Genomic DNA, 26,535 nt, shown 5'->3' with positions numbered 1-26,535 from the left:
TTGGGTTTTAATAACATTTTTTTTATGTATGTGGATTCCTTAGAGTTTAGTGCATTGATGTTCATAATTGTGATTTTTTTGTTTTTTTTTTGAGACAGGGTTTCTCTGTATAGCCCTGGCTGTCCTGGAACTCACTCTGTAGACCAGGCTGGCCTCGAACTCAGAAATCCACCTGCCTCTGCCTCCCAATTGCTGGGATTAAAGGCATGTGCCACCACTGCTGGGCATAATTGTGATTTCTTATTTGTAGATTTTTACTTTGAGAATTACAAAGTGTGCATCCTTATCTTTTTTTTGATAACTAATGGTTGAAATTTTATTTAATATTAGAATTGCTATTCTAGGTTGTTTCTTGGGACCATTTGCTTGGAAAATTCTTTTTCTGCCCTTTAACAGGAGGTAGTGTCTGCCTTTAACCTTGAGTTGTGTTTCCTGTATGCAGCAAAATGCTGGGTCCTGTTTAGGTATCGAGTCTGTTAGTCTATGTCTTTTTATTGGAAAATTTGGTTCACTGATGTTAATAGATATTAAAGAATAGTTATTTTTGCTTTCTGTTACTTTTATTGTTAGACGTGGAATTGCTTTTTCTTTTGTAGTGCTGGATTACTAGAAAGGTGTTTTTGTAATTTGGTTTGTAATAGAATACCATGGTTTCTAAATCTATAGTGATTGAAGGTTTTGCTGGGTATAGTATCTGGGCTGACATTTGTGATCTCTCAGGGTTGTCAAAAATACCTTTCTATGCCCTTCTTTCTTTTAGAGTCTGTATTGAGAAGTCAGGTGTAATTCTGAGAAGTCATCCTTTATATGTTACTTGATCTATTTCCCTTGAAGCTTTTAAATTTCTTTCTTTGTTCTGTACATTTTGTGTTTTGATTATAATGTGATGGAAGAATTTTTTTTCTTTCAGGCTGTTCAATATTCTGTATCTTTTTTGTTCATTCGTTGACATCTACTTCTTTAGATTAGGAAAGTTTTCTTCTATGATTTTGTTGATGATATTTTCTCATCCTAAAACTGGTAATAAAAGGAATGGAAATATAGTAAATCATGTAGATTATAAATGTAGGAAATACAACCTGATCCAGAAATGCAATCGTCACCAACAGAATACAACAGATGAAAGGCAGAATCTCAGGTGTCGAAGATTCAGTAGAAGAAATTGATATGTAATTCAAAGACAATGACAAATACACAAAGTTTCGAATACAAAACCTCAAGGAAATTTGGTACACCATGAAAAGATCAAACCTCCTAATAATAGGAATAAAAGAAGAGATTCTCAGCTTAATTCTCAGAAAATATCATCAAGTAACTTTTTAAAATGTATTTCATGGGAAATTGGTCAAGCTACAGTAAACCTGGGAATTCTATGGTATAATTTTCGTAAAATATTATTCTATATTAGCTTGAATTTTGATATTGTAGATGGTAAATCATTTTGTATATTGTAAAGAATTAATTCAAATGCCACATTCAAATACCAGCTTGATGATTAGAAGGCTAAGACAGCTGAAGATAATTCAAATGTTACATATACACTGAATATGCAATTAATCATCCAGCCTTATGGGGTATGTTATGTTTTACAGCAGTTTAACCTGAGAATGTCTGTTGACACTCCTCAAATCCTTAAAAACATAACAAGGTATTTTAAGTACAATTTATTTCCACTGAAATCTGTATCTCTTGACTTTCAATGAGTTCTTTTCAGGTCTCATGAAAATAATATAGCACTTGGGGATAAAAATACAGCCTAATATACCTGCACTGGAGGCCAAGATGGAGAAGATTTCCACAGCCACCATAACATTCCCGTTAGTACTATGGTATACAGGGAGAAATGCAATCCATACACTGCAGAACACCAGCATACTGAATGTCAGGAGCTTGGCTTCATTGAAAGTGTCTGGCAGGTTCCTGGCCAAGAAAGCTACTGTGAAGCTCCCTATGGACAGAGCCCCAAGGTATCCTAGGTTGCAGTAGAAAGCTGTGGCTGAGCCCTTGTTGCATAAAATTATGATCTGACCATGTTCAGTATTCACATCTTCATCCACAAAAGGAGGAGAAGTTACCAACCAGATTCCACAGAAGATAATTTATATAAGTGTACAGATGGGAATGATAAATTTGGGTGACCCTGATCTAAGAAATCCTCTCATTCTTCTTCCAGGAGTTGTGGTCTTGAAGGCCAGGATAACTGTAATGGTTTTGGCCAAGATAGTAGATACAGCCACTGTGAAAGCAACTCCAAATGTGGTCTGCTGCAGAATGCAGGTGGCTGTGTTGGGCTGACCAATGAAGAGAAAGGAGCAAAGAAAGCAGAAGTTGAGGGAGATGAGTAGTATGTAGCTGAGAGTACTGTTATTGGCCTTCACAACAGGAGTCTTTCTGTACTTCACAAAAATCACAAATACAAGTGTGGTGATAGTAGAAAAGCACAAGGTTATGCATGCCAGTGTCATGCCCAAGGGATCTTCATAAGCCAAATATGTCACTGTTTTTTGGATGCAGTAGGTTCTTTCTATGTTGGAATACTGATCATCTGCACACTTTACACAGTGATCCACATCTGGAAAGAAATTCAATGTGGTATCAGCATGACAGCTATGAATTTCTTTCATTTGTCACATATCCCACAAGTATGATACTGACAAATTTCAGCCAATTTTTCTTGGAACAATTGATTGCAATGAAAAAGGGGCTACAAATTTGGAGATTTGCCCACATTATTACAATTCTTACTTATTATCAAGCAAATATGTCAGTAGTGTCTTCTTCATCATGTGTATTCATGACACTTATTTTTATATCCAAGATAATATAACATATATATTTTCATATGTATTTGTTATGCTATAGTAATTTAGACTGAAATTTCACAAAAGCAAACAGATATTACTCATAGATCTATGTTCATAGTTCCTGAGAACCAGAATGTTTTTATGTCTGTTGGACATTATTACTCATTCTTCACATGTCCAAAGACATAAATTAAGTCTCCCCAATACCTGTTAAGAACTTTGTGACTCACCTCATTCTGTTTAATGCCATATCAATTTACAATCTTCCAAGCTCATCCTTTAAAAACTTTATCTTTTCATGGGTTAATTTTGTTTTTTAACTTATCACAAACTAAATTCAGTTTTGAAAAGAGAATGTCAAGAAAGAAAATGTTTCTATAAGACTAAGAACTAGGCATATCTGTCAGTGTGTATTCATAATTACTAATTTTTGTAAGAAAATCTAGATACTGGTGGGTGGAGCCAGCATGGACAGTAAGTTGTAGATAATATTAACAAATTAAACTAAATGACTTATATGGAACAGGATAGTAAACATCATCATGGTCTCTTTTTCAGTTTGTGCATCCACAGGCCTACCTTGAATTTTTTTCTATAACTTCCCTTTATTTTAGACTGTAAGCTGTAGGCAATGTAAATTAGTTACTTCCAAACTTTCAGTTTTGGTCAAAGGTCTTTATGAAAATATTGGAAAGATAATTACTGCATCACCTTTGGTATAAGGCATAATCTAACATCAATTTTGATAGAATATGAAGCACTTTTGTGTTCTGCCAAATAATCTGTTCAAATCCTATAATGTGTTTCATTGTACAGCATGCAGTCTTCAAAACTACCACAAGTAAGATGACTTGAAAATGATAAAAAAAAATGGATGATGAACTTTGTGTTTCTTGTCAATCATCCTCTGCCTAAATGTAAATATTAAATTCTACCATAGGAAATGTTAAATATTTTTATTTTAGTTACAAACAATAGATAAATCTTGTTCAGCTTCCCAGCTTTCCTGTCCCAGATTTTTACAGTTACCAATATTGCTTTGGGTAGGAATGAGTCCTCATGGTCTGTCTCCCCCCATTTTAATATATCTGATAATGTCACCTCAATTCAGTTCACATGCAGATGGTCATGGTTATGAATCTTTATGTGTGCAATTTCCAATATTACCAGAAGTCTTATATTACAGCAAACTTCATGCTCTCCTGACACTTTCAATCCACTTCTAACTCTTCCATAAATTTCCCTGAGTCTATGATTTTACAATGTTTTGTAGATATATCTATAATTGAGACTGGGATCCAGCACTCTGCAGTTTGATTTATTGTGAGTTGTTTTTGTAATTGACTCCATTTGTTGTCAAGAGAATTTTACATGAGGAGGGTGTTGAGAATATACTTATCTGTATGTATTACCCCAAATATTTATAGGTTGATTTTGAAAATTATTAGGGTGGTTTGTTAAATTAGTGATTGTAAATTGTCATACAATATATATGGTTTTATTATTGCTGATTAATGAGGTAAATTAAAATTGTTATAGAAATGTTAATGTAGAAAAAGTTATGTGTTCTGTTGTTGCATCTTTATGAGGTATAATACCATGATAGCAAGTAATGTGGTTAGTACATATAAATGGGTCAGGACTCTTGGCGTCTTGCTTTTTTGGAAGTTTTCACGATGCCATCTGGTACCATTAGATATGGTACTTGGGGATGGCACACTTGTGTCAGTTGAAGCTCAGGTGTATTAGGTGTCTCTGAAGTACATGACATTTTCATCAGTAGGTGTTTGCCTTCAAACTATTGTAGAAATTAGGAAAATCAGCAATAACCAATGTATTTTTGGAATTGCTTTGAACATCTCTGTTGAAAAACTTCAAGAAGGTTCCTCACATCTAGTTCTGGGATTTTTAATCAGGTGATTTTTTGCTCTAGAATGGATCATGATCATACCAGATTAGAAAAGTTCATTAAAACAATATGTGCAGTCTTCATCAGGAATATGCACAGCAATTAGTTTTTTAATGCCAAAAAGTTAGCCCTGAAAACATATATGCATGTAACATTCTTTGGTCTGAGAAGGTTATAATTAGTGCTTTGTGTTATATAGATATACATGTATTTAACCATAGATTAATTAGAGAGAAAAGGAGGCCATGAACTAGATGGAGAGGATCAGGTTATATATTGCAGGTTTGGAATTTGAAAACTGAGAAGAGAAATGTAAATTTATTTAAATCTCAAAAAATATTTTTAAACTTTAGTATTTCAACTTCTTTTAAAGTTTCATTATTTTCAAATGTTATATGAATTGATAATTTGCCTGTTTTAGGTCTTTGTATGCCACATATATTTAGGTTCCAAAGAATATAATATATTGCATTGGAACTGCGATACAGCCATATATATATGAATATGTATACATATACACATATAGCATATATATACATCATATACATGTACACATGTACGTACACAGATATTGATCTATCAAACAATCTCTCTATTTATCCACCTATCATCTATCTATCTATAATCTATCTATCTATCTATCTATCTATCTATCTATCTACCTATCATCTATCTTGTTCTTTTTGGTAAGTTTCCTAAACAATTATATGTATTTTGGTCATTCTTAACCCTGTTTATTCCCATCCAACTCCTTCCCTCTTATCCTCAAAACTTTGGTTTTTCAACTTATGTTCTGTTGTGAAAGTTACCTAAAACTCCTTAATGCTGTTTGAATGTACCTTGATGTAGCATCATTCACTGGATCATTGCAAACCCCTCAGAAAACAGATGTCCAAGAAAAATTGACTCTTGCTCTTCTGCCAATTGCTGCTCACTTAGGGGTGTGTCTTCATGATCTAATAACTCAATCATTCTGGGAGTTTTCCTGGCTTGACCTAGCTGTGAACTGTGCAAACTGTCCCAGCTGCTTTGTGAACGTGTATGTCTCAGCAATGTCACACTGGTTTGTTTGAAAATAGTGTTTGCTGAATCCTTCCTGTAACCCTGGATTCTATAATTTGTTTGGTGAATCTTCAGTGATATTCTATGAGATATGGAGTTAGGGGTTACATTGCAGGTGTCTTAACAAATTCTTATTTTCTGTTTGCTGACCTATTATTGGTTTCTGTGTTAACTGTCATCTACTGAAAAGGGATAATCTGTGATGTGGTTTAATGCATCTGTAATTATGAGTATATGTGTAACATCAGGAAGGAATATATTACTATGTCCATTTAAGTAAATGATAGTACAGTATTTTTCCCTATACCTATAACCTAACTGCTACATACTTTATCTAAGATTATTGTACCAGCTATTAATTCACCATTTGTTATGGGCTTTTAATGAAATAAGAAGGTATTTGACTGCTTTCCAAAGTATTGTATGTCAGTAAATATAAGTTCTCAGGCCAGATATTATTTTAGCACTCAGGGTTAAAAGATAATTGTTTGTGTGACACTATTCCTTGACAGACATATTCTCACTCCAGATACTAAACCTACAGAAGATCAAAGTAAGTATAGCATTACAATATAAGTTGGTGAGTCAGTGAGCTTTACTGAGGAAACTTACAAAAATTATTTATTTATGGGAAAAATAAGAGATAATAATAATTATGGTGGGCTGCATGAGAATGGCCCCTACAGGATCATATATCAGAAGCCTTGGTTTATGTTATGAAAATATTTAGGCTTAGAAGATTTCATATTGATAGCAGAGGTGTGCCACTCTGGTTATCTCTGAATATTTATCAAACCATAATATACCATATTCTCTTTGTCTTTCTGTCTCTCTTCTATCCACTAATCCCCAGTGGATCACATATAAACTCTCAGCTATGTCTCCAACAATGTGTCAGCTAGTGTATTGTCTGGCTCCTCAATTTGTTGGTCATAAGCACTAATGTCATTTGAAAACATGATGTCAAAATTAAATGATTCAATGCATTGTAAATAAAGTTTTCATAGCATTGGAAAAGTGGCTAAAATATATCTCATGGATATATTTCAAGCCCACCCCAAGAGGAGTGATGGCTCACAAAAGTGAGGAACTGTAGGTTTATATCACAAATTTTAAGCAGTTTTACAGATTTCATACCAACTCAGTCATCTTGGATAGTTACTTTTCTTTGCAGCTTTTGTCTTATAGTTTTCTCCTTATTCTTCCCTGCTTATATTTATAGTTAGATGGAGATTTCTAATGTATTTGATAAGTTTCAGGAAATTCCTGAAACCATTTACTTTACATATTGAACTTGAGAAACTTTTTGTAAGATGGAATTTTTACTGCCTTTAAATCATCCTATGTCTTCATGCTCTTTATCTTGGAAAAAACTGATACACAACACTAAGACAGATTATAATTTTTCTTCCAGTATTGTGTTTCGAAAATTTCCCGCGTCATCTTGCCAGTAGGTAAAGAGCTTCAAAATCAGTCTTTGCTTGCCTTCTCTGTGTCTCATATCTTAGGTTTACAGTCACTACCATCAAGTTCAGGAAAACAACCAAAACTATAATATTCACTTGTAATACTTGAGGTTGTTTTAGAGAATCCTCTGACCAAACTGTTGAAACAGCAACAACAACTAAAAAGCCCGTACCTCTAGTTTACTTTTTACTTGACAGACTATGATGAACCAGTAGGGTGTTGTTTCCCCATACAAGGTTATTACACTGAAACTCTCACTATGTCTTTAAACTATAGTTCATGAGCTTCTTACTGGAATGTTTCTTCAGAATATTTGGAAAGGCTTATTGTATTATATATAACTTCTTATGTTACACCTCTCTAATTTGTCCATCAATTCCTGAACCTGTACAGTACTTCTTGCTTCATTACTTCATTTCTTACCCTCATAGTATTGGCATTCTGTCTACTATTTCTCAAAAATTCCCTCCTAACTAGACTTCTTTTCTTTCATGTCTTCTATCAGTACTCTAAATTGAAATGATTTCTAAAGTTTCAGTGTGTATGTGTGTGTCTCTGTGTCTGTGTTTGTGTGTGTTTGTGTCTTTTCTCTCTTCTATAGCTTCTCTATCTATCTATCTATCTATCTATCTATCTATCATCTATCTAATTATCTATCATCTCTAATCTTTATATCTTCATGCATAAAAGAGTATCTGTGGCATTTGTGTTACATTATCTGTATAACCTCATTTAGAGTATACATTTATCCATTCACTCAACTGAGAGTTTTTTATTGTTTTAACTATGTAATTCTTTGTTGCATATATGTATAAAATCATATTATCTATTTGTAAATTGATGGACATACCGAATGTTTTCTTGGCTGGACTATTATGAGTAAAACGGCAATGAAAATGTATGCCCAAGTGTACTGGCTCTAGGGGATGAATTCTGTGGATTGGTTTGCTTTTGGAGTGATATCTATGCTTATTGTTGTTTAATAACTTCACATAAACCTACAAGTATCTGTTGAGAAGGAATATTAATTTAGAAAATGACAAGCCTCTGGAGCATAGTTTTAAGTAATGTTTGTTAAGATGGAGCAATTCAGTGTGATAGTGTTATAACTTATCAGTTGACATGCTGTTCAAGAAAGAATATCAGCAAAGCAAGCATGGAAATAGCATTGTTCTGTGATGTTTTCATGAGTTTCTTTCTTCAGTTTTCTGTTTCCAATTCCCATGTAAATTAGCTTAATGATAAAGTTTATCCTCAGGTTTATACATCAAACCTGCTCTTCCCTTAGTTGAAATTTTTGTATTTTTTCATAGCAATAAATCCAACCACTAAGACATTATTCAATTATAAAATGATGAAGGGAGATATTTTGTTCTTTTTGAGTGTTTCTCAATTTCTTCACTGGCTAAAATCATTCAGTGTACTAGAGTTTCTCCTCCAAGGTATGATATTTAAGTTTTTGTTTTTGTTTATTTGTCAATTTTTTGGTTGTTTTTGGTGGTGGTTGTTGTGTATAAGAAGACACCTTTTATAATTAATTTCTTCTGTCTTGTTACCTTACTGTATATATTTATAACTACAGGATGTTTATTGTTGGGTTTTTGAGGCCTTTTATGGACAGAATATTCTCATTCATAAGTAAGGTTAATTCATCTTTCCCCTTTTCCATCTTCATTCTTCATTATCTACTTCACTGCAGAGAGTAGAATCACTGTCTTATTCTTTAGTTAGTGCAAATAATTTGGGTCTCCATTCTTTGAGTGTGATGTTGGATGTGATCCTGTATGATGCCTCAATTTTCTTGAGATATGTCATCTATATGGTTAATTTCTTCAAAAATTTTATCACAAAGAAATTTTAAAATTTTCAAAATTTGCTTGTATCTAATTATATGAAAATACAGTTATTTATGTGGTATATTACAAATAACAATTTATGTATGTTGCAGCATCTCACATCTCAAAAACAAAGTCATTATTATGCTGGTTAGTGATTTCTTTTTTAAAAAATCTGCTACTAATTTAATCTTGTAAGGGTTTCATTGAAGATTATTGCTCCCATATTAAGAAGGAAGAAAGAATTCTCAACTGAGGAAACTCGAATGGCCGAGAAGCACCTTAAGAAATGCTCAACATCCTTAGTCATCAGGGAAATGCAGATCAAAACAACACTGAGATACCACCTCACACCAGTCAGAATGGCTAAGATCAAAAACTCAGGTGATAGTAGATGCTGGCAAGGATGTGAAGAAAGAGGAACACTCCTGCATTGTTGGTGGGGTTGCAAGCTAGTACAACCACTTTGGAAGTCAGTCTGGCGGTTCCTCAGAAAATTGGAAATAGCACTACCTGAGGACCCAGCTATACCACTTCTGGGTATATACCCAGAAAATGCCTCAACAAATAACAAAGACATATGCTCCACTATGTTCATAGCAGCCCTATTTATAATAGCCAGAAGCTGGAAAGAACCCAGATGCCCTTCAACAGAGGAATGGATACAAAAAATGTGGTACATTTACACAATGGAATATTACTCAGCTATTAAAAATAATGAATTCGAGAAATTCTTAGGTAAATGGATGGATCTAGAAAATATCATCCTGAGTGAGGTAACCCAATCACAAAAGAACACACATGGTATTTATTCACTGATAAGTGGAGATTAGCCCAAAAGTTTGAAACAACAAAGATTCAACTACCAGACGACACGAAGCTCATGAAGAAGAAAGAACAAGTGAGGATGCCTAGGTCTTTCTTAGAAGGAGTAACTAAATAACCAAGGGAGCAAATATGGAGACAAAGTGTGGGTCAGAATCAGAAGGGGGGGTTGTATGGAGACCATTGTGTCTGGGTATTCATTCCATAGGCAGTCACCAAAAATAGACGCTGATAGGGATGTCAGGATGGGAAAGCTGACAGCAGCCTGATAAGGCTGTCTCCTTAGAGGTCTCTCAGAGTCGGACATACCCAGAGACAGATACCCACAGCTATCCATTAATCTGATCAAAGTTCCCAATGGAGAAGTTAGAGAGTAAATTGAAGGAACCATGAACCATAAGGGCTGGTGGCCCTGTGAGGAGAGCAAGAATACCAACCAGCCAGAGCTCCCCAGGGTCTAAACAACCAGCCTAGGAGCACATAGGGAGAGACACATGACTCCAGCTGTATATGTAGGGGAGGATGGCCCTGTTGGGCATAGGTGGGAGACAAGATCATTGGTACCCTGAAGGCTGAGCACTGAGGGGGGGGGAATCTGAGGGTGGGGAGGGAGGCTGGGGGTAGGTGGGTAAGCACGTTCATAGAGGCAGGAGGAGGGAGGATGGGATAAGGGGTTCCTGGGTGGTGGGGGAAATATGGTAAGGGGATAAAATTTGAAATGTAAATATTATATCCAATAAAAGAGGGGAAAAATAGAAAAGCGGTTAGAACCAACATTCTTAATAAAATGTCAGCCCTCTTTAAAAAAAAAAAACTATCTTGATACTAAAATTTGTTTTGAGAATTGTATATTGCAGAATGATCAGCCTTGGTGTAACTACTCAACAAGCAAGCTGGGCAGACCTGCTCAAACCTCTGAGGTTCGTGAATTCCATCTGGAGGCAGCGAAGACACAGCATCAGAGGATTGTCAACTTGCTCTCCCCCCCACTCCTCTTCTAATATCTCAACGCCCATAATCAGCTTGAAGAAGCTAATGATGAGTCAGCGCCCCTATTCCCTGGGCATGGGGACTAAGGTGGTAAATGTTGGGCTGTCTCCCTAGGGAAAAGTAGTGGTTTTGTCGGAATAGAGAGGATTAGCTAGGGTTTATTGCATAGCCATAACCTATTAGTAGAAATCTGTATAATTAATATCAAGATGAAGATATAAATTCTTAAATGGCACCAATTTACTTTGATTACAAATTTTAAGGTTTTCATTGGCATGAGCTTCTTAGTGATATAAGAGTGAGATGAATATTGTTACTCTCATAGGCATTGTACCAGTATAACACACTTAGGAATACAAAGCTTAGACCCAGTCCTTCTTTAACTTTTTTAACTGATTTGAGATGGTCAGCCTGTGAGTTAAGGGACTATAGCAAATTCATGACTTGGAGTTTATTATAATAATTATCTATGTTTTATTTAGAAATAGCTGAGTGGAGTTAACAGGCAACAGTCCAGATTACCTAACATGGATAGCTGGTTCTCAAAACATCAGAAATCCTTAGAATTGACATGACAAACATTTCAGTATTAATGTTTATTTTCATTAGAGACCTTTCTGCTCCGGACAGCTTCCTATGTTAAACTCTAAGAAGAAATTGAGCATCCTTGGAGTTACTCCAGTTGTGGTGAGACAGCCACTAGGCAAGAATTGCCACTTTCCTTCTACAGACAAATTACTGTCCAGAAAAGGACACACTTGCAGAATAGTCGACTGATTATATCTGCCTAGACAGAGTAATCAGCCCTTAATAATTCTGCAGCACTAAGGTCTGTCAGATGATCCTGGGCCAGAAGGCAGAAGAACAGATGCTCCAACGTTTTGAAGTAGAGCGAGTGTCCAGGTGTTCAGAGGTCTCTATAAATTGGCTAAGTTTTAGAAGCTATGCTTTGTGCTTCCCACAATTATAGTCAACTCAGTCATTCTGGATTTCTGATGGGGTTGAAAACTTATAGCTATTTACTTTGAGAGAAAAGATCTGAGTGTATGGTCATCAGCTGACATTCATCCTAAAGCCAAGGAAAAAGCCAGGTTCAGAACTAAATGTTTTAGTTAGGATAGATGACAGAGGTGCTGGTTAGTCAACAAAAGGATGGACTGGGTATTAGGACTATCTTGTACCTCACTGGTACAAATAGGCATAATTATGCTCTAATTGTATTTTGAGAGAAAAGTTTCCTTTTAACAGGAAGGGTGATGTGTAGGAGGAGCTAAGGTGGGAGGAGTACTGAGAGGAAGAAAAGGAGTAAGAAGAGGAGAAGAAGAAGGAGAGGAGAAGCTAGGTGATGAAAGAGAGATAGAGGGGGGAGACAGGGAAGCAGATGTTCATGTATCTCCACCAGTCAAAGATAGTTGATATATCTAGGTTGGGTAGTGGGTTACACCTCTGATTGAACAATACCAAACTTATAAAGCCTATGATTAACATTTCTTAAAAAAATATATAAATGCAAAAAGGAAAAGGGGGCATGGGATAGGGGTTTTCTAAGGGGGGGGGAATGGGGAAACAGGATGGTATCTGAAGTGTAAATGAAAGATCTAATAAAAAAATAAAAAATAAAATAAAAAAAACCAAAAAAACAAAAAAAACAAACAAAACAAACAAACAAACAAAAAAAAAAAAGAAGGTATATTAACCTTTTATCAGTCGGTGGAAGGTATTAAGTGGGTATAATTAATTATGTACTAGATATTACATAATGTGACATTTCCAACAGTACTAACAACCAATTTACATGTTCTTTGTTCTGAAACAATACCATTTAAATATCTATTTAACTTTCAAAATATCTGTAGCATCAGTTACTTCATCTGGCCAAAGTTTGTTGAAACAATTGAGATGTCACATAAGAAGTAAAAATCTTCAAAACAGAAAAGTTTTGGTTTCTCAAGGAAGCATATTGTGCTCCTCAGATGGATCTGCTGTAATAGGGTGTTAATCATTGGTATCTTTGACAATGGAGGATAATCTGAGAGATGAGACCATTCCTAAGATATTGAAGTAATTAATGAGTCTGGACCTGAGCCTGTTCCTAGAACATCCTCAAGACCTCACCACAAACAGTGAATGTAACATATGTAGAAGCCAATCAGAAATTGATACATGTAACTTTCCCGGCACTCCCCAATAAAGATTTTGATTGCCTAACCTTTGCTAAAATTTCTTGTTTTCTATAAAAAGGCTTACATGCCTTCGTTTGGGCTTGCCATCTTGGTGAATGGTCAAATCTCTGCAGGCTGGATGTCTTCAGAATAAAACACTCTCTGCTTTTACATAACATTTTAGTCTTGGAATTCTCTGTGAGGATTCTTGGACTCTACACAACTTCTCAGCTTTAAGGCAAAGCTCTAAATCTACTTCTACATAGGTTTTCTTCCCTCTTCATCTGTGAACTACAGAAACCAGGAAACACTATTTTTTAATTGAAAGAAATATATGTGATATGTTTTCCATTGTAGTGTTAGAACACTCTTAAAATAAAGAGGCTGCTTTAGTTCAGCCTGTTTTTTTCACAATCCGATGTCTTTCTGATGCTAAAGTTTTTGTTCATTAGAGTTTAAAACTGTGGAGCACTAAGCAGATCCTGGGTGGCAGCTCTGCCCCCAATTTCAAAGAACCCAGAAGTGGGTCTCCCAGGAGCTCTAACCCAGGCAGTATCTTAGGTAAGCAGACAGCAAAGCCCACCCCAAAAAGGCAGTAACTGGGACCCACCAGGACCAAGGAAGTCACTGCCGGTCCAGAGCACTGGTTCCTTCCAGTCTGGGAGGGAGCACTGAGCTGATCCCAGGTGGCAGCTCTGTCCCCAATCCCACAGAAGCCAGAAGAAGCAGGCCTCCTAGGAGCTCTAAACTGGGCAGTATCTTAGGTAAGCAGACAGCAATGCCCACCCCAAAGAGGGAGTAACTGGGACCCACTAGGACCCAGGAAGTCACTCCTGGCCAGGAATACTGGTTCTTTCCAGTCTCCACCTGAGCACTGAGCAGATTTTGGGCCCAATCTCTTACCCCAGTAGTAACACCCACCCATCTCAGTTCTGATACAACCAAGATAATAGGAAAGACAGGTTCCAGTCAGAGAAAGGGCAGGTTGCCCTAAGGAGATCCAGATGGTGAAATGCAAGTGGAAGAACATAAGCATCAGCAACCCAAGGTATTTGGCATCATTAGAACCTAGTTCTCCTACACTAGAAAGTCTTGAATTCCCCATATTACTAAGAAAGCAAGATTCAGATTTAAAATCCCTTCTAATGATAATGATAAAGGACCTTAAGAAGGACATAAGTAACACTCTCAAAAAATTTAAGGAGAACACAGGTAAATAGGTAAAAGGTCTTAAAGATGAAACACAAAAATTCCTTAAAGAATTACAAGAGAACACAATCAAACAGGTGAAAGAATTAAACAAAACAATCTAGGATCTAAAAATGGAAGTAGAAATAATAAAGAAATCAGGAAGGGTAACTATCCTGGAGATAAAAAACCTAGGAAAGAAATCAGGAGTTATAGACACAAATATAACCAACAAAGAACATGAGATAGAAGAGAGAATTTCAGGTGCAGAAGATACCATAAAAATATTGACACAACTGTCAAAGAAAATGCAAAATGAAAAAAGTTTTTAACACAAAACATCCAGGAAATTTAGGACACAATGAGAAGACCAAACCTAAGGATAATAGGTATAAATGAGAGTGAAGATTCCCAAATTAAAGGGCCAATAAATATCTTCAACAAAATTATAGACAAAAACTTTTCTAACCTAAAGAACCAGATGCCCATAAACATACAAGAAGCCTATAGAATGACAAATAGACTAGACCAGAAAAGAAATACCTACTGTCACATAATAAACAAAAAACCAAATGCACAAAAACAAAGAAAGAATATTAAATGCAGTAAGGGGAAAAGGCCAAGCAACATATAAAGGAAGATCTATCAGAGTTATACCAGACTTCTCACCAGATACTATAAAAGCAAGAAGATGGTGGACAGATATCATACAGACCCTAAGAGAACACAAATGCCAGCCCAGACTACTATACCCAGCAAAACTCTCAATTACCATAGATGGAGAAACCGAGATATTCAATGACAAAACCAAATTTACACAATATCTTTCCACAAAGCCAGCATTACAATGGATAATAGCAAGAAAGCTCCAATACAAGGAGGAAAATTATACCCTAGAAAAATCAAGAAAGTAATCTTCTTCCAACAAATCCAAAAGAAGATAGTTGCACAAAGATAATTCACCTCTAATAACAACAACAACAACAACAACAACAACAACAACAACAACAACAACAACAACAACAAAAAACCAGGAAGCAACAATCACTGTTCCTTAATATCTCTTAACATCAATGGACTCAATTCCCCAATCAAAAGACATAGGCTAATGGAATGGATATATAAACAGGATCCAGCATTTTGCTGTATACAGGAAACCTACCTTAGTGACCAAGACAGACTTTACCTTAGAGTAAAAGGCTGGAAAACATTTTTTCAAGCAAATAGTCCTAAGAAACAAGCTGGAGTAGTCATTCTAAAATCTCCAGCCTGAGAAAACAAATGGAGGGACTCATGACTCCAGTTGTATAGGTAGTTGAGGATGGCCTTGCCAGGCAACAGTCAGCCTTAGTACCTGAAAGTTTGGATCCCCTAGTGTTAGGGAATATCAAGAGCAGGGAGGCAGGGATATGAAGATGGTGGTAGCCCACCCTCATAATAATTGGAGGAGGGGGTATGGGTTAAGGGGTTAGGCATCAGTGGAAGTGGAGGGCCTTGGTGCCTGAAAGTTTGGATTCCTTAGTGTTGGTGAATTTGAGAGCAGGGTGGTGGGAATGGGAGTATGTGGGAACAAACCCTCCTAGAACTCCCAGAATTATATGGATTAGACATGGCAGAGGCAGTCCACCAGAAGACTAGATTCCAGAATTCAAACAAAATATTATCTTGATAGTAAAATTTGTTTTGAGAATTTTATATTGCAGAATACACAGCCTTGGTATATATACTCATCAAGCAAGCTGAGCAGACCTGCTCCAGCCTCTGATGACCTGGAATTCCAGCTGGATGCAGTGAAGACACAGCATCAAAGTTGTGTCAATTTACTCTTCACGTTCTCCTCTTCTAATATCTCAATGCCTGTAATCTGCTTGAAGAAGTTAATGAAGAGTCGGCACCCTTTTTTCCTGGGCTTGAGGACTGAGGTGGTTAATATTGGGCTGTCTATCTAGGAAAAAGTATTAGTTTTGTTGAAAGAGGAAAGAATAGCTAGAATTTATTGCATAGCCATAAACTATTGGTAGAAATATGTATAATTGTTATTAAGATGAAGTTATAATTTCTTAAATGGTACAAAATTTACTTTGATTTCAAATTTAAGTTTTTCATTGCTACAAGATTCTTATTGATATAAAAGTGAAATGAATATTGTTACTCTCATAGGCTTTGTGCCTGTATAAAATATTTAGGAATACAAGGCATAGACTCAGTCCTTCTTTAACTTTTTTAACTGATTTTGAGATGGTTAGCCTGTGAGTTAAGGGCCTATAGCAAATTCATGTCTTTGAGTTTATTGTTAGGGTGTTTTCTATATTTTATTTAGAAATAGCTGAGAGGAGTTAGCAGACAATCTAGATTACCTTACATGAATAGTTGGTTTTCAAAACATCAGAAGTCCACAGAATTGACACTACAAACATTTCTGTATTAATGTTCATTTTGATTAGAGACCTGTCTCCTCCTGATAGCTTCCTGTCTTGGAATCTGAGAAGAAATTGAGCACTGTTGGTGTTACTCTAGTTGTGGTGAGACAGCCACTAGGCAAGAATTGCCTCTTTTCATCTACAGACAAATTACTGTCCAGAAAAGGACACACTTGCAGAATAGTTGACTGATTATATCTGCCAAGAAAGAGTAATCAGCCCTTAATAATTCTGCATCACTAGGTCTGTCAGATGAGCCTAGGCCAGAAGGCTGAAGATCGGATGCTCCAATGTTTTGTAGTATAAGAACTGTCCAGGTGTTCAGCAGTCTATAAATTGGCTAAGTTTTAGAATTTATGGTCTGTGCTTCCAAGAATTTCAGTTAACTCAGTCATTCTGGATTTCTGATGGGGTTAAAGACTTATAGTCTCATAGCCAATCCTGGCTATTTATTTTGAGAGAAAAGATTTGAGAGGATGGTTTTCAGCTGATATTTATTTTAAATCCAAGAAAAAAGCCAGGTTCAGAACTAAGTCTCCTAGTTAGGAGATATGACAGAGGTTCTGTTTAGTCAATAAAATGATAGATTGGGTATTAGGTCTATTTTGCACCTTACTGATGCAAATTGATATAGTTATGCTCTAATTGTATTTTAAGAGAAAAATTATTATTTTCTAAAGAAGGGTGATTTGTAGGAGGAGCTAAGGTGGGAGGAGTAAGGAAAGGATGAAGAGGAATAAGGAGAGGAGGAAGAGAAGGAGAGGAGGAGCTAGGTGATGAGAGAAAGTGAGAGAGTTGGAGGACATAGAGGCAGATGTTCACATGTCTTTGCTAGTCAAAGATAGTTGATATATCTAGGTCGGTTATTGGGTTACACTTCTGTTTGATATTGAGCATCACCAAACTTATAAAGCCTTTGATTAACATTAAAAAAATTGTATAAAAGCAAAAATGAGAAGGGGGCATGGGATAAAGGTTTTCTAGGGAGGGGAAATGGGGAAAGGCAATGGCATCTGAATTGTAAATAATATATCTAATAAAAAATAAACTTCAAAAAAAGAAGTTAGAAATTTAAGGCTAATAAAGCACTATGTAATTCAACTTTAGAGTTCATTGTTGCCCTCTTATGTTTGTTAAGCATCTCTCAGAGTATAATTTAATCTATACACAATTGCTTGTCTTCTAGAATTATGTGTTATGCCTGTAACATGTTTTACATTACAATGTAAATGTAAAAAATGTAAAAAAGTCAAACCTTCTTCATCTTATTAGAGCCATATACTGAACCGTTTTCTGTTTTAATTTGTATGAGTAGTCACATAATAGCAACTATTTACAACAACTGCATAATTATAGAATCAACATTTCCTGAAGCAAAAACAGTTTCCCAATGAAATTCTTAATATGTGTCTGTAATATGATGCACATATGTCATATTACAAAACTCTGTAAGTGAAACACATCCTTTCACCAAATTTCATTTCTTTGGTACTTAGTGTACTTGTTTTAATTAATGATGTTTGGTTATACCGTGACCATGTAGGACATTGCCTCACAATTTTCTTGTCTTGTTGATAAGTGTTTGAATATTATTTCTTTAAATGTTTGCAGTTAACATGTTTTTTAAATGTAATTCTGAAGCTTCTAGTCCTTTCCATGTAAGTAGATGATCAATTTTATTATTACATTGTGATAAAAGTGCTGGCAGACCTGCATGAAATCTTATCTGTGTTGTACACAGTGTATGACTTCTATTCCTGATCATTTGTTGTATCTGAATAAACAGTGAATTCAATTCAGAATTATCCCAAATAAGTTCAGCAATCTCTATGTGTAAAACAACCCTTTCTGCATATTCAGAGTCAGGTACTATATTAAGAGGCTCTTGAAAGTCAGATAAAACCACAAGTTTTGTACCAAATTCAGAGTTTTGAACCAATTTGTATAGACGCTCAGCCATCTTACATCTTCTGATTTATATCCCACCTTTCTTGATTTATTATAAGAGATGAACAAGATCAACAAGATAAGTGATGTATATGTCTGTACAGAGATAGCTCTTGGACTGGCTGAGACTTAAATGTCTATATTCAAATATCCAATAACTCTTTTTGGGTACAAAATTATCATGACATGATGTTACACACCATCCTTTAAGATGGCAGGAATGAAAATTTATATTGAAGTTTGATTATGTGATCAAACTTATCTTTAAAGTGAAGCAGCTGTCTTTCTTTATTGATCTTCATTACATGACCCATGCACCCTGCATGTTCTGTATGAATATCTTTACAGAGCTATGTGTTTCTTGTAAGGTTTGTATAATGCAGAAAGCTAAGGGAGAAAGACCACTCTGACAAAATTCACATCCTGAGATGCTGAGATTCTGGGACATGCCATTCTAGCTCCTTGCTTGATTCTAACTAAACTACATGGAAGGTGTTTCTTGTAAAGACTTGCTTTCAGGACATTTCCAGAACAGCTAGCTCAGCTAGCCAGCCTTACTGACTGTTACACTCAGGATTTCAGCTAAGCCATGAACTTTCTCAGCATATAGAGAGTAGACATCAAATGATGCCACCTAGCTTTTCTTTAATAAAGCTTATTTTCCTATATCCTCTGGTTCTCAATAAGGGGGTTCTTGGCTCAAATACCACTAGAAGTAATCAAAAGAAGATAATCATCCCAGTTCCTGAGGTTGGAATGGATGGTTCTGGTTATTTATTAAATTATAGATACATTGTTATTTAAGGGATTATTTGTGTATGTGGTAGCCTTAGTCAGGGAGGAAATTAAAAAGGTAAGATTCAGGAATTTCTACCCCTTCTCTTTTCTTCTCTTTCCTTCTTTCTAGATGAAGTATAGAGATGGAAAAATAAATGAGGGTTATAGTAATATTATAGAAAACAAAAAGGTAGACAAATATGTATAAGACATTAAGTTTACTTTTAAACAAGTTATTGTTTAACCATAATCTTATATTGATTAAATCTTTATAATGGTTGCAAAATTGAAGTTGTAATTCATTTAAGTTGGGAATATCAAGGGGGTTTTATTTAGTGTAATTTAAATTTTTAGGATACATGGTAAGCAATGCCCCACAGTAATAAATTAAGTGTAAGTATGAAAATGGCTTAAAGGTAAAACCACTTCTGATAGAAACTTACAAATTTTTACACTGGCACAGAATATAAAAGTTATTATAGATTTAAGATACTCATTTGTATAATATTTTGTGTATTGATACAAAATTTAAAATAAATACTGTCACTCTTATATAAGTATAGTGTCTATGTAAATCATTCAAGAATACAAAAGTCTTAGACCCAGCCCTTTTAATGAGTGTTATTTTATGCTGTTTATGATGATTAAATAATGCAAATTAATAGTCAGATTCTAAGACTCACTAATAGTCATATTTGATTCTAATTTTGTTAATTACAGCAAGTGTTTTCAGTAGTATTCAATTAGCTAATAACTAATAATAGCTAATTTTTGACAATTCAGAATAACTCTATCTCTATCTCTATATATGAGATCCACTGAATATGGCTTTAATAGTATTTTATTACTAAGAACAATTAACTATTAGACATGTGTGCTCCTGACAGTGTCCTCATTCCACTTCATGGAATATATTGAGTATCATTACTTTCAGGTGTAGTTGATTCAACAGTAGCAATGTAGCTACTCAGCAAGAATTGCCCTAATTCTGATTCAGAGAAAAATATTGTCCAAAAACAGCACAAACAGATGTAGGATAGTCAACTGCAAAGGTCTGACAAGACATGGTAAGCTAGTTCTTCATTATTCCTGCTTCTCTTAAGGTCTATAAGATGGTTCTGGACCAGAAGGCTGAAGACAGATTGTTCAACTTTTTAAGAAATCAGCAGACTGTCCAGGCAGTCAGCTGTCTCTACAAATTGTGTATGTTTAAAAGGTATTTTTTTGCTTCCTAAATATTCAGTTAGTATTTAATTCCTTCTCAGGTGTCTGGCATGGTTAAACTCCAGTTATAGCCTTATAATTGAACTTCAGTTGTTTAGCATTAAAGAAGATATTCCAGATTTGAACAGATGGGTTTCAGGTGGTAATAAAAGTTAAAATAACAAAATTCACACAGAAATTTGTAAACTCTACAAGTTAGGGTAGATTTTGAAGTACTTACATAAATTGACAGTTATGAGGAACTGGATGGTAAGTGGATATCATATCTTATATTTTTAATAATTTTTATAGTTGTGCTCAATTTACTCTGAGAGAAAATGTATTTTTAACTGGAATAAAGGGTAAAATAAAGGGTAAAATAAAGACTGTCCTGATGCTGTTTGACATCTGATGTTAGTTCTGCTTCCTCAAGAGGTGTGTCCCCGGATGAATAGTGAATCATATACTCAGGTGAACTCATACTAACCTTCTTCCTATTCACTAGTCAATAAATGCAAGTGTCTGTTATGTGGCAGTAAAGTAGACAGGTGAGATAGGAGCTCTTTCAGAGAAGGGGGGAAGTTAGACAGAGAAGTAAAGGAAGGAAAGCAGATGGAGGAGGAGGAAGTGAAGATTCAGCAGAACCATGTGGCCAGTAGATTTTTTAAGCAGAAAAAGGTCTCATAGCAGGAGAATAAATTATAACAATACTACATCTGCTCAATCTAGACATATAGTAACTGGATTGTATGTTTTATATGTACTCTTTGGAGTTGGAAATTAATGCAACAATATTGTATATGGTTTATAATATACAGATTACAAACAGAAGTCTGAACCTTATCTGAAATGCATACACTTGCCTGTTCCATTGGAGATTTCATTTTCTGGGCAGCGGCTGCAATCAAAACAACATAGAGCCTTGCCAGCCTGAAGAGATTTTTCTGAATCCAGGTCCACAACTTTCACTACATACAGACATGGGAGTCTGACAAAAGAAGAGATATGAGGACATACATGACTTCATCTGGTAACTGAATTTCATTAGAATATAAGATTTTTTTTGAAACCTACACTCAGTTAATTGATGAGATTATAGATAATCCATATAATAGGATATATACATATTACACATATAAATATTCATGCAAACACATATAACTCTAGAATTGTGAGTACACATTGAAGTATGTGTTAAATCTTGGTAATGCTAAAAGTATAAAGAAAATATTTGAATGTGGGAAATGATTTGTAAATAAGACAGTGAAGGCATCTTTTAACTTATGGAGAAGCATGAGGCTAAGCAAAATTAGAGTCTACTCACCTGTCCCAGTCCTGTACTTCACTCTATACTTTCCTCAGACAATGACAACTGCTGACCAGTTGGCAAATATGGAGAAAACATTCCTACTTTTATTTTATATCCAAGACCTTGTGGAAAATTCCAGAAGTTCAGAATGTCATATTCTACCTACAAATTTTCTGAAGGATTCAATGTTACTGGGTCTCCACTTGGATTCATGAATTGAATGGTCTTCAGTAGGTGGTTTAACTAAGTGAGATGCACGATTTGTGATAGGCATGGTCATTGTTAAGACAAAAATGAAATTATTCCATTTTGTTAATTTTATTAATGTCTACTTCAAAATAAATCATCATTACATGTATAAAACAAAATCAATACTAACAATGAAATAATATCATAATCAACTTAATAATATGTGAATAGACTATTCAGATAAATCTAACATTGTTAATCAATCTACTAGTTCTTACTACTGATTAGCAAAATTGTGATATTTAGTTTTAATTATGATTTTGACAATTTCTACAATCACCTAGGCCCAAGGAATCAGTTGAAAACCTATAAAGCATAATTAGGACTCTGAGCAGATCTTTGAGAGACTTTCTAATTTGGTTTAATTAAAGCATAAAATCCACCCTAATTTTAAGCAAGTTTAATTCCTGAACAGGACCAGTTCCAGGACCAAATATATTGGAGTGAGCCATCTGAGCAATAGCATATTTATTGCTCCCTGTTGTTCGTGGATGTTAATGTGGTGAGCTGCTTCAAATATCTGTGACTTTGATTTTTTTCCTGCTGAGGGTCTTTTAATTGGTATTATGAGTAATATAATCACTTTCTCATTTAAGTAGATTTTGTGCACACATTTTATAATACAACTTGTATAAAAAACCAAAACAGAGTATATATTAGACATATTTTTCTTCAATGTTTTAGGATTACTTTATTTGATAGCACAATTCACTATTTATAGCCTTGCATTGTCAGTTTATGCCGTTTTCATATTTAAGCACTTCCTGGAAAGAGATTAGTAATTCCAGTTGAGGGCCTTAGAATAGTAGGATACTGCTGGCCTCTTTCACTTAAACCTTTTCCCTATGGTTTTTTTTTTTTTTTGTATTTGCTTCTATGATGCTAGCATCTTAATTATGATTTTCACCAGGTATAGATTTTTCTTTTAGTACTAAAGGAGTTTGCAAAGCTTCTCTTTTGAAAAAGAATTCCAAGGTACACTTTGAGAGCATTTTTGATGGCATTTTTAAAAGTTACCTTGGTGACAGAGATACAGAATCCATAAGAAAAGCCATTACCTTCCAGGGAGGAAAATTTATTTTTCCTTGATTTTCCATTCCTTGTATTTCTATTTGGTGTATAAGCATCTTGTGAAGGGTGTGGGCCACAGCATAAACAGCATTATATACCTGGTAACTGCCATCACTCATTGCTGCATTAAAGTGATACCAAGGTAAAAGTTCCAAGGAACCTCTAGAAGAACATTGTTTTAAAGATTTACAGGTAGCATTAGATATTGCACAATCAAAGTAAATCTCCCACAACCTTGCAAGAAAGATGTCATCTGGGTATTTGGAAGGACTCACTGCCTTTACAAACTCTTTAAAAGCAGAAATCTCACCATGGTGTTGTGAAAATATGAGAGTTCCATGGAATGAGTCAAGAATGAAATGTCTCTTAGCACTGATGACTTCCCATTTTGAAGTAGTGACCCAGATTCTCCATGGAAATATATGTTCCCATCTTCTAAACAGCACACCTAAAGAAGAGTCAGTGTTACCATATATGATAACAACTTTTACTGAGTTCCTTGCAATTGGGCTATTATAGACATTCCATTCTATAATACTGAACCAAGGGTCACCAGAGATCATTTCCATAAAAGCTACACAAATTCCATTTGTTTCCATCTCTGGTATCAACTCTGAGACAAAGTGAGCACCTTTCTCATCATCTGAGATGACCAACCCAACCCAATTCCACCTGAAATGAGTAATTAATGAGACCATGCCTAAGGTCAGAGAAGAGTCCTTGGAGGCCGTCTGATACAGAGATGGAAACTTCCCAGGATCATTCATGCTTGGTTCAAAGAGTCCAAAGGTGAGCTGAAAAAAAAAAGAACAGGAATTAACATGAAAGAGGAGTTTCAGAAATTATAGAATCAATGAGTATAAAACAGTAACATAAATTCCTACAAAGTCTAATTTGTATTTAGAGTAAACTGTAATATTGAAGACCAGTTTAGAAAATTATTTGAAATATTCACATGTATCATAAATATTTGTGAGGTTATCCTGCAATTCTTATATTTGTCAAACTAAAAAATGTAAATCAACCAACAAAATCAAAGCATATAGCTTACGTACTTTATAATATTGTTTAGTAGATTGGTAGTTTGTATGAATGTGCATACAAGTGTGTGAAGGGAAGAAGTGTGTACTGGGTGTCCTTTGCTTTCCTCCACTTACTCATTCTTGATGCAGAATCTTTCTCCATCCCTGAGATTCATACTCTTTTCTGTATGTCATGCTATCATGGAGACATAAGTGGTGCTCGCATCTAAATTCCTATCTTCTTGATTTCACAGAATGCATTCTTGACTCCTGGACCATAATCAAGCCCAAAATAGTATATTTTGAATCATACAGAATCAACGTTTCTCCCACTTATATTTTTCCTTGGTATTCAAATGTTGTCATCAATGGAGGATGTTTAAATTATTCCCATCCATATAATCTCACCTGTGGATGTTTATATAGTCCCAGCAATGTCCCAATTATGGAGGAAATTTCATATGTTGTTCCTGTGATTACAGCCACAAATTTTTCATCACTTCTGCAGTTGTAGTTTGGCAAGGTTTTGACCTGCCCTGTGAGCCAAATGAGGAAACTTATCATTGTATCCTTTTGACTTGACCCTACAGTGTAAATACTGTATCCCAGAGACATGTTAGGTAAAATGAGGGCATTTGTATTGATCTCCTCTATGGCAAATTTCAAAGCTGTCACAAATTGGTAGTTGTTGGGACTGATCCTGTGTAGTGGACATAAAACATACTGTAGAATAATTTTCCATCACCATTTATTTCAAACTGAATATAGCTGTCATTCACTGAGCAAAAGCTCCCCCTCACAGCTTCCATGTTAGAACTGTACCTTGTTATTTTATACAGTTACAACAGAAGACTTTTGTTGACATCAGTAGGTCTGTTTGTGGTTATGTTTAAGTGCTGATACCTAATCTAAGGTCTTTTTCAAAATTTGATCACTTCCTTCATCTATTTACTTTATGTTGACCGAGAAAGAAAACTATCTTCTAATAAAGAAGCAGGCAGTCAATGAAAAGTGGTCTCATGCTTTTAACTTTGAATATCTATCTTTAAAAAAATTTAAAAAAATATATTTTATGTTGTTCTGGGAAGAGTGACTATTATTCTGTGGGTTGGCAGAGTGAATCAATAATTTCCAAAAGTCCATGATGAAAAGACAGAGGGAAACTGAGCTATATGTACTTGTCGAATTTCCACTTTGCCTGGTCTGTCTAGGGTTGAAGCCAGGTACACTAGAGTAAAACTTTCATTTCCTTGTCTCACCATACTTCCTATGTTGTGACTATCAGTCATGAGGCCCCTGATTCTGAGATTTTCTGCGTTCCCTTGCAAATATTATCAGAACTATTTCTTTGCTGACATTAGATATTTTTCCCATGTAGATTTTATATAGAATGCTATATTTCTTCATAAATTTTTCAGGCCATAACTCACAATTTTTTGTTTAACTTTTATTAACTCATATTTGAGATTATTCAATATGTATTTAATTACTTTATAATTATAATCATAATTTCATATACTTATAGACATGTTTGTGTTATCTCAACACATGTTTATGGGTTTTTAGGGATTCAAATTGAACTAAAACTTTCATATATAGCTATAAATGTGCATTTATGTATTTTTTGTGTATATGTGTCATGTGTGTACATATTTGTGAGGTGTAAATATGTATCTGATGTATATTGTATATATTGTTATGCATGTATGCATTTTGTTTGTATAAATATGCCTATATTTGTGTATGTGTTTTTTTATACCAAGGTGTATGAAAACTCATAGGCCAGAAGACAATTCAATCTATATTCTTTTATCAGTTCCATGGAGACAGCAATTTCCCATGAACTTGAAGCTCAGATGGCTATCTAGGAATTATTTGGTCACTTGTCTTTGCCAACAAACATTGGGATTACAGGCCCATGTCCCATATCCTGTTTTAATGTTACTGTTATAGGTTATAAGATAGGTCTTCATCATCCTTGTATCAGAACATTGATCCCCACAGAGCTATCTGCTCAACCTCAGGATGAGGTACTTTTTTTTAGATACTTAGTTCATAAGTTTTATTTACACATCTTTCATTTATTTATTTTTTAATAGATTTTTTTCTTTACTCACATTTCAAATGTTATTCGCTTTTCCCTTTCCAGAATCCCTCCTTGGAAACACCCTATCTCATCTCTCCTCTCCTTGCTTCTATGAGAGTGCTGCCCCATCCACGCACCCTTTCTCACCTCCTCACCCTGGCCTTCCCCTTTGCATTGATCCTTCATAGGACCAAGGACCTCTCGTCCCA

The 26,535-nt window shown here is 35.0% G+C and overlaps 1 pseudogene; it reads right to left on the bottom strand.

Moving 5' to 3' along the window:
• Positions 1–1,664: 1,664 nt before the first annotated feature.
• The window catches only part of LOC117722290 (vomeronasal type-2 receptor 116-like), a 29,488-nt pseudogene continuing 4,617 nt past the window's right edge, over positions 1,665–26,535 (bottom strand).

This window comes from Arvicanthis niloticus, chromosome 17, assembly GCF_011762505.2.
Source record: "Arvicanthis niloticus isolate mArvNil1 chromosome 17, mArvNil1.pat.X, whole genome shotgun sequence".
Lineage (NCBI taxonomy): Eukaryota > Metazoa > Chordata > Mammalia > Rodentia > Muridae > Arvicanthis > Arvicanthis niloticus.
This window is presented reverse-complemented; position numbering and strand designations above follow the sequence as displayed.